Source organism: Piliocolobus tephrosceles, chromosome 19 (genome assembly GCF_002776525.5).
Source record: "Piliocolobus tephrosceles isolate RC106 chromosome 19, ASM277652v3, whole genome shotgun sequence".
NCBI lineage: Eukaryota > Metazoa > Chordata > Mammalia > Primates > Cercopithecidae > Piliocolobus > Piliocolobus tephrosceles.
Genome location: NC_045452.1, coordinates 50272384 through 50280119, shown reverse-complemented (window position 1 = coordinate 50280119; position 7736 = coordinate 50272384). Strand labels below are relative to the sequence as shown.

General features: G+C 43.1%; 1 pseudogene; it reads right to left on the bottom strand.

Moving 5' to 3' along the window:
- Positions 1–1500: 1500 nt before the first annotated feature.
- On the bottom strand, positions 1501–5945 carry LOC111524793 (annotated as a pseudogene).
- Between the last annotated feature and the right edge of the window lie 1791 nt (positions 5946–7736).

Below are 7736 nucleotides of genomic sequence, written 5' to 3'. Positions count from 1 at the left end.
ATTACAACCTCAGTTTGTACTAAACAGGCTGCATAGTACAGAAAGAGGAAAGAAAATTAAAAAGCAAACCTAATCCACAGAATTGTTCACATGTGCTCTGTAAGCCTTCCACGCAAATGACACCAGGTTTCCCACCATGCTACACCCAGATAGGAAAAGCTCCTTTGCTAGTTCCATAATATTCTTTCTATTTTGTCAGCTAGAGCTCCACAGCCTGGTGAGAATGGGATCTGTGTGTTGTGCTGTACTTTCTTTGGAGACGGAAGTTGTGGGATCCCTGCTGATATATTCAGCGGCATGTTCTGTAACCCGTCCTCTAGCATTCAGTGTACAGACTTCACCACAACAATCACTCTGCAAGTGCACACTCAAATCTGTGTTCAGTTGGGTCTGCTGGGATTGTTTTAAGGACTCTGACCTGATAAGAACATATTGCTTTCTTAGGTCCTTCAAAAAACACACACAAGTCATTTTTATATACCAAAAAATATAGGTAGGACTGGGCAGAGAATTTCTGTAACACACTTGACAGTAATTTCAGGTAGAGCTTCATGATATTTAAAAGGGAATGCAGAAGTCAGAGAAAGTGTTACCTGAAAATATAGCAGAGTACTCAATAATTTTTCCTCTACACATAATAGACTTGCTTTTTCTAAAAACTGCAAAAGAAAGTACCATAGCTATATGTGGCATCTCCTGGTTTATAGTCACAGGAAACTTCTGAAGATCTCAGCTCCATGGTCCCCTTTTCAATACAATCTTTCAATTCTTCTGTAGCCACCTTGTCATTCACAGTGAACTTTTTCTAACTGGAGAACATACTACCCAGCAGTTCTAACTCAGACAATCTCAGTCATTCTGTGATAATTCACAAGTCCGTCCTTCCTTCCTTCTTTCCTTCCTTCCTTCCTTCCTTCCTTCCTTCCTTCCTTCCTTCCTTCCTTCCTTCCTTCCTTCTTTCCCTCCCTCCCTCCTTCCTTCCTTTCTCTCTCTCTCTTTTTTTTTTAGACAATTTCATTCTTTTGCCCAGGCTGGAGTGAAGTGGGGTGATCTCAGCTCACTCCAACCCCCACCCCCAGCACAGGTTGAAGCGATTCTTCTGCCTTAGACTCCTGTGTAGCTGGGATTACAGGAGCAAGCCACCACGCCCGGCTAATTTTTGTATTTTTAGTAGAGACAGGGTTTCGCCATGTTGGCCAGGCTGGTCTCAAACTCCTGGTCTCAGGTGATCCACTTGTCTCAGCCTCCCAAAGTGCTACGATTACAGGTGTGAGCTACTATGCCCAGCTATAATTCACAAGTTTCTAGAGAGGCAAGGGCAAGAGAATTTATACCCACAAACTTGGGAGAACCCAATGGGATAGAAATACAGCTACTTCCAGCCCTATGGCTACTTCCAGCCTGGGAAACGCAGCATGGTGGCAGGCATGGTGGCACATGCCTGTGGCCCCAGCTACTCAGGGAGGCTGAGGCAGGAGGATCATTTGAGCCCGGGAGGTCATGGCTGCAGTGAACCGTGATCATACCACTGCACTCCCACTTGGGCGACACAGTGAGACCCTGTATCAGAAAAAAAAAATAAAGAAATGTGGCTACTAGAGAAAATGTATCTGATTACCAAAATTAATCACAGATAGGATTTCCCCTTTATTCTACTTTCAGATATACTTTACCAAGATAAGAAGTATAGTGAAATCCAGTGACAGTCATAAAAAATGCTGATAAAAGTCAGCATTAATTAGTCTTTATTAAACTTGGTGGTACTTTACCTTCAACTGTTATTAAGATGTATTTTTTTTGGGGGGGGACAAATACTTTTTAATGGCTTTTTTTAATGGCTTTAAAGTTTTTCTTTCTTTCTTTTTTTTTTTTTTTTTAAATATACTGGAGAGTCACGCAATGCACAATCACGGGCCACAAGTCTGCACTCTCCTTTGCTACTGGTCCTGTAACGGCAGAACCTTTCATTTCGCCTTTATTACTCACTATGATCCCTGCATTATCTCTGAAATAAACACACCATCTTTTCTCCGGTATGACTTTCATTGTCGAATGACCGCTGCTGGATGTACCATTTTTCTGAGCTCTCGTTTGCCTTTCTTGACTGTGGCCATCACCATGTCACCGACACCAGCAGCGGAAAGTCTGTTCCGCCATCCCTTGATCCCCTTCACGAAGATGATATACAGGTTTTTGGCTCCTGTGTTATCAGCACAGTTGATCACAGCTCCTACTGGAAAACCCAAGGAAATCTGGAATTTCACACCAGAGTACCTACCACGTCCTTGCTTTGACATCTTGAACACTGGAAAGAAGGAAAAAAGTATTTTCAAATTTTTTAAAGTGAACTTCGTATTTAAATAGCAGCAACACTACACAGGTAGTATATGCCAGGAAAGCATTTGTCAACTGGGACCCCTATAGAGTCAATTGAGAAAATAAGATATAATAGTTTGCTAACATTACAAAACAAATGTACAATAAGAATAATTTCAGTATATATCGGCTATAACTCACCACAATTAAATACGAGATTTGGGTGGGGACAAATATCCAAACTATATCAGAGGGATTTAAAAGAAAAGAAAATAACCATAATAGTACTAGAGGAATACATAGGTGGATTTCCAGTTCAAAATAGCATCCGCGGCCGGGCACGGTGGCTGAAGCCTGTAATCCCAGCACTTTGGGAGGCCGAGACGGGCGGATCACGAGGTCAGGAGATCAAGACCATCCTGGCTAACACAGTGAAACCCTGTCTCTACTAAAAAATACAAAAAACTAGCCGGGCGAGGTGGCGGGCGCCTGTAGTCCCAGCTACTTGGGAGGCTGAGGCAGGAGAATGGCGTAAAGTCGGGAGGCAGAGCTTACAGTGAGCCGAGATCCGGCCACTGCACTCCAGCCTGGGCGACAGAGCGAGACTCCTTCTCAAAAAAAAAAAAAAAAAAAAAAAAATCATCCGCTAGCAGCCTCTCCCAAATTCACACACACACACACACACACACACACACACACACACACACACAAACACAAAATTGATGAAAACATTGAAGAAGACAGAAACAGCATGACTAAAACTAAAACTGATGAAAAACAGATTTTCAGAATCTAGAAGGAAACTGTAATACTGAGTCTGGACTCAGGAAGTCAAGAAGGCAGGAAGGAGATACAGGTACATGTATATGTATTTCCCTACCACATAAAACTGTGTCCTTTCTTGCTGGTCTAACCCCTACTCCCATCTGCCCTACAAAGCCCTTCCTTCCCACATATTCTTTGGAATTGTAGCTCCGTGATTAGCCAGTATTCACCCTCAACACTTGTTCACAGGTTGGCTAACGACAGTACTTCCACAGCAGCATCTCATGAATGCTGTTTGTCATTTAAAATCCCACCTACCTCAGGGGTCTGCAGATAAGAATAGGATCCTCTTTGCTTCTACTTTCCTTAAAACAATAAAACATTCTTTTCAGTCTGCTGTCAACAGAATACACCTTCTGACATCTGTCCTCTTACCAGCCTCCTGGTCATACCCTTTTAGTCTCTAAACACTTAACACTTGGCTCTCCACCCTCATTCCAAACATCATCCTAGACGGTCTTTTTAAAGTCCTGATTAGGTTCATGTGGCATATCTGTCCACTGCTTGGCCTCTCAGTTATAAAAATCTTTATCTCCCATATCCTTTTCCTCTATTCCACTTCATCTGCCACACCACAGTCACATCCTGATATTACTACTTACATTTTCCCAATTTCACCCCACTCTTGGGTCACGATCCCCTCTTGCCAGATTCCTCATTTAACTGTTTCCACCTAGACATTCTTCAAGGAAATCTTGACCTTGCATCGGCCCTTATATTTTCTCCCTAACACTAAGGACTCTTTTCTCTTTACTCCCTTCATTGTTCACTTTAGATTTCATGATCTTTTGTGTCAGTCACTCTCTTGCCAATACCACAAAGTCTCTTGTACATCTGCTCCTTCAGCCTATTCATCTGGAGAAACCAAACACTACACAAAGCCAATTATTTGTTTTCAGCTTTTTTTTTTTTTTTTTCCAGAGAAAAGTTGAACACTGCCTGGAAAACAAACAATGCAGTCAACAGAAGCTTTAGACCACTAAGAATTAATGATCCCATGCCTTAGTTGTGTCTTCATTACAGCCCAACAAATGTACCATACTTCAGTAATTTTCTAGGACTCTCAGTAATTATCTGAACACTTCTTCAAAACTCTGACCATTCTACCTTCCTCCAATTTCACAGGACAAGATAATCAGATTATAATCCTTATCTTTCCAACAGCAAACACATAAATTGGACCGATGATTGTTATACACCGTTTAACTTAAATGGTTGTTAAAATAGTAAAATTCTCTGATACCCTCTGAAATGTTCTTTCATTGCCCTTGCCATTTCCCTAGGACTTCTCTGACCTTCCCCTGATTCCTGGCTAAAGTGTTAATTGTTGATTTATCAGTCTTCCAAAACCCCATTCCAGCTCTAGACATGTGGCTAGTCCAATGGATGGCGATCAGGTCATGTTGGTTGTTAACTGTGTTGAATATCATCCCTTCCCATGAACCTTCCTTGCATCTTCAACTATAGTCGCTCCATAATTCTGCTTAAAAAAGAAGTGTTAAAAGACGGGGCGGAGGGGCGGGGAATGAATGCACAAGGCTAGTCATTGCTGCACCGTTTCTTTTCTTTCTTTTTCTTTCTTTTTTTTTTGACAAGGATTCTCCCTCTGTTACCCAGTGGCATGATCTCAGCTCACTGCAACCTCCGCTTTTCAGGTTCAAGTGATTCTCCTGCCTCAGCTTCCCGAGTAGCTGGGATTACAGGCGCCTGCCACCACGCCTGGCTAATTTTTTGTATTTTTAGTAGAGGCAGGGTTTCACCATGTTGGCCAGGCTGGTCTGGAACTCCTGACCTCAGGTGATCCACCCACCTTGGCCTCCCAAAGTGGTGCGATTACAGGCGTGAGCCACCGCACCCGGTCTAATTTTTTTATTTTTTAAATTTTAATTTATTATTATTATTATTATTATTATTATTATTGACGGAGTCTAGCTCTGTCACCCAGGCTGGAGTGCAGTGGCACGATCTCGGCTCACGGCTCCACCTCCCGGATTCACGCCATTCTCCTGCCTCAACCTCCCGAGTAGCTGGGATTACAGGCGTGAGCCACCACACCTGGCTGTAATTTTTTTTTTTTTTTTTAAAGAAAACCCCACATATACACTCATGCAAAAATAGGATACTAGAAAATAAAATGTAAAACCAAAATTTAATATTGTCTTTTTGGACATGGGATTGTGGGTGACTTTAAAATCCAGCTATTTCTACTCTTCTTATGATATATATTATGTGTAATCATATATGTAATACATATGTGTAATACGTTATATATAATATAGAAATAATATATATAATTTGTTGGCGGGAGGAACGAGGGAGAGCAGGTTTACAAAATCCGAAAAGCCAAATGCCCCAGTGGGAAAAAAGCCTTGATTTCCGTAATTCCCTGGTTAAAATCGAGGAAGACCTTGGACTTCGAAGGCACTACCTGGGTCCCAGGGTGCACCATTCCTCTAATCCCCCATCTGCAGCAACATCTGGGAAGTTCCGAGAATGGGAATCGATGCCTCTTTTTCCAAAAGATAATTAAGCGTCAACAACAAAAAATAAACAAAAAGTCCATCTCGGCCCCAAAGCAGCATCGGCTGGCCTGCGAGATGCCCACTCAGGAGGCGAGTCCACAGCTTAGGACTCAAGGCCGGGTTCCGAAGCTATTGCGGAGATCTGAAAGGCAACGCTTGCAGCTGCAGTGACGCGACCTGCCCATAAGTCCTTGCGCTCACAGCATCCCGGAAACCCAAGGGCTAGTGCTTCCGGGCCACGTCGGCACAGGAAGGCGCACGCGCGAAGTATGGCGCGCTTCACTCGGCGCTCTTAGGCTGCGGGTGGGGCTCGCGAGTGCTTGGGAGCTGCCGGGGTCACAAGAGAAAGCCTAGCTGTCAATGACAGCCCCAGAGCGCCTGGGAGCCTTGCGATACTCGGGTGTCTGTAGGCAGCCAGCAGACGCGTCCACGCTGATCTGGAATCTAACCCTCGCCCGGCTTTGCCCCTCACAGGGATGGCAAAGGACATTACAACCTACATCCCTTCCCCGATCTGATGGCTTCAGATTGGCAGATTGTGTTTAAGTGGAATGCTCGTGGTGCCCCTTTGCGGAAATTTTATGGACTCAGTTTTCTCAAGTAGTTCTAATAATCGCGGGGGGAGAGGGGGCGGGAACGTAATTTCTGCGTCTGCTCTTAAATACCTTTAAACCTTGGCTGCATTGCCGCTTTTATGGAATTTCACCAATGGTCTGTTATTTTTGAGTTTCCCTGATACACATCTTTCTTAATAACAAAATAGCACTTTGGGAGGCCAAGGCGGGCGGATTACCTGAGCTGCGGACTTCAAGACCGGCCTGGCTAACATGGTGAAACCCCCAGCTCTACTAAAAATACAAAAAATTAGTCGGGTCTAGTGACGCGCGCCTGTAATCCCAGCTACTCAGGAGACTGAGGCAGAATTGCTTGAACCTGGGAGGCAGAGGTTGCCCTGAGCCGAGATCACGCCACCGCACTCACTCCAGCCTGGGCTACAGAGCAAGACTTCGTCTTCAAACAAACAAACAAAAACAAAATAAAACAAGGCATGTAGCCAATATTCCCGGCCAATACTTGTTTTCTTTAGAAAATGTAACTTTTAAACATAATTTGACTTGAAACGGTTTCTTTTCAGGATTTATCATTTTTTATAGGTGATTCCAGTTCAAAATATTTATTACATTAATATGTTGACAAATCGTCATTGCTGAACATTTTTTTTTTATGTGCAATCATATGGAACATTTTACATTTAAGGATGTTTATATATCAAGTATATAATCATTGGTAGAAACTGGGCAGGGCGCGGTGGCTCACGCCTGTAATTCCAGCACTTTGAGAGGCTGAGGCAGTTGGATCATCTGAGGTCAAGAGTTCAAGACCAGCATGGCCAACATAGTCAATCCTCGTCTCTACTAAAAATTCAAAAAATAGCGAGCGTGGTAGCACGCACCTGTAATCTCGGCTACTCGGGAGAATGAGGTGGGAGAATCACTTGAACCCCAGGCGGCAGAGGTTGCAGTAAGCCAGGATTGTGCTACTGCACTCCAGCCCAGGTGACAGATCCAGACAGAGTCTGTCTCCAGAAAAAAGAAAGAAAGAAAGAAAGAAACCTAAGAAAGCTATATTGCTTATACTCTTAACATTTCTAACATTTCACTACATTTATCCATTCTCAAAGGAACTTTTTCATCATAAGATTGGAAAATCTGTATTTCCCTGGCTTAGTATGACTTAATCATAATGTCTAAATTTGACTGATGTCCCAGGAAAGAAAACTTGTAAAACTACTCTGTTGCATTCTGTGTTTATGTGACATTTGAGATCTGCATATTATGCATAGCAATCTGGTTTTTAATATAATGTACAGAGACGGAAAAAGTTTTAGCGGTTTAGCTGCCACTTTAGCTGCTTAAAGTAATATATGCATCATCTGCCCCCTTTGGTGGTAGGAATGTCAGATTCCATTCTCTGTAGGGTATTTCGTACAAATCTGTTAGTCACTGGAGGAATCAGAAACTAGACACACAACTGGTCCATCTGGCTGTCTGGTGGCAGCAGAGGAACTGGGAT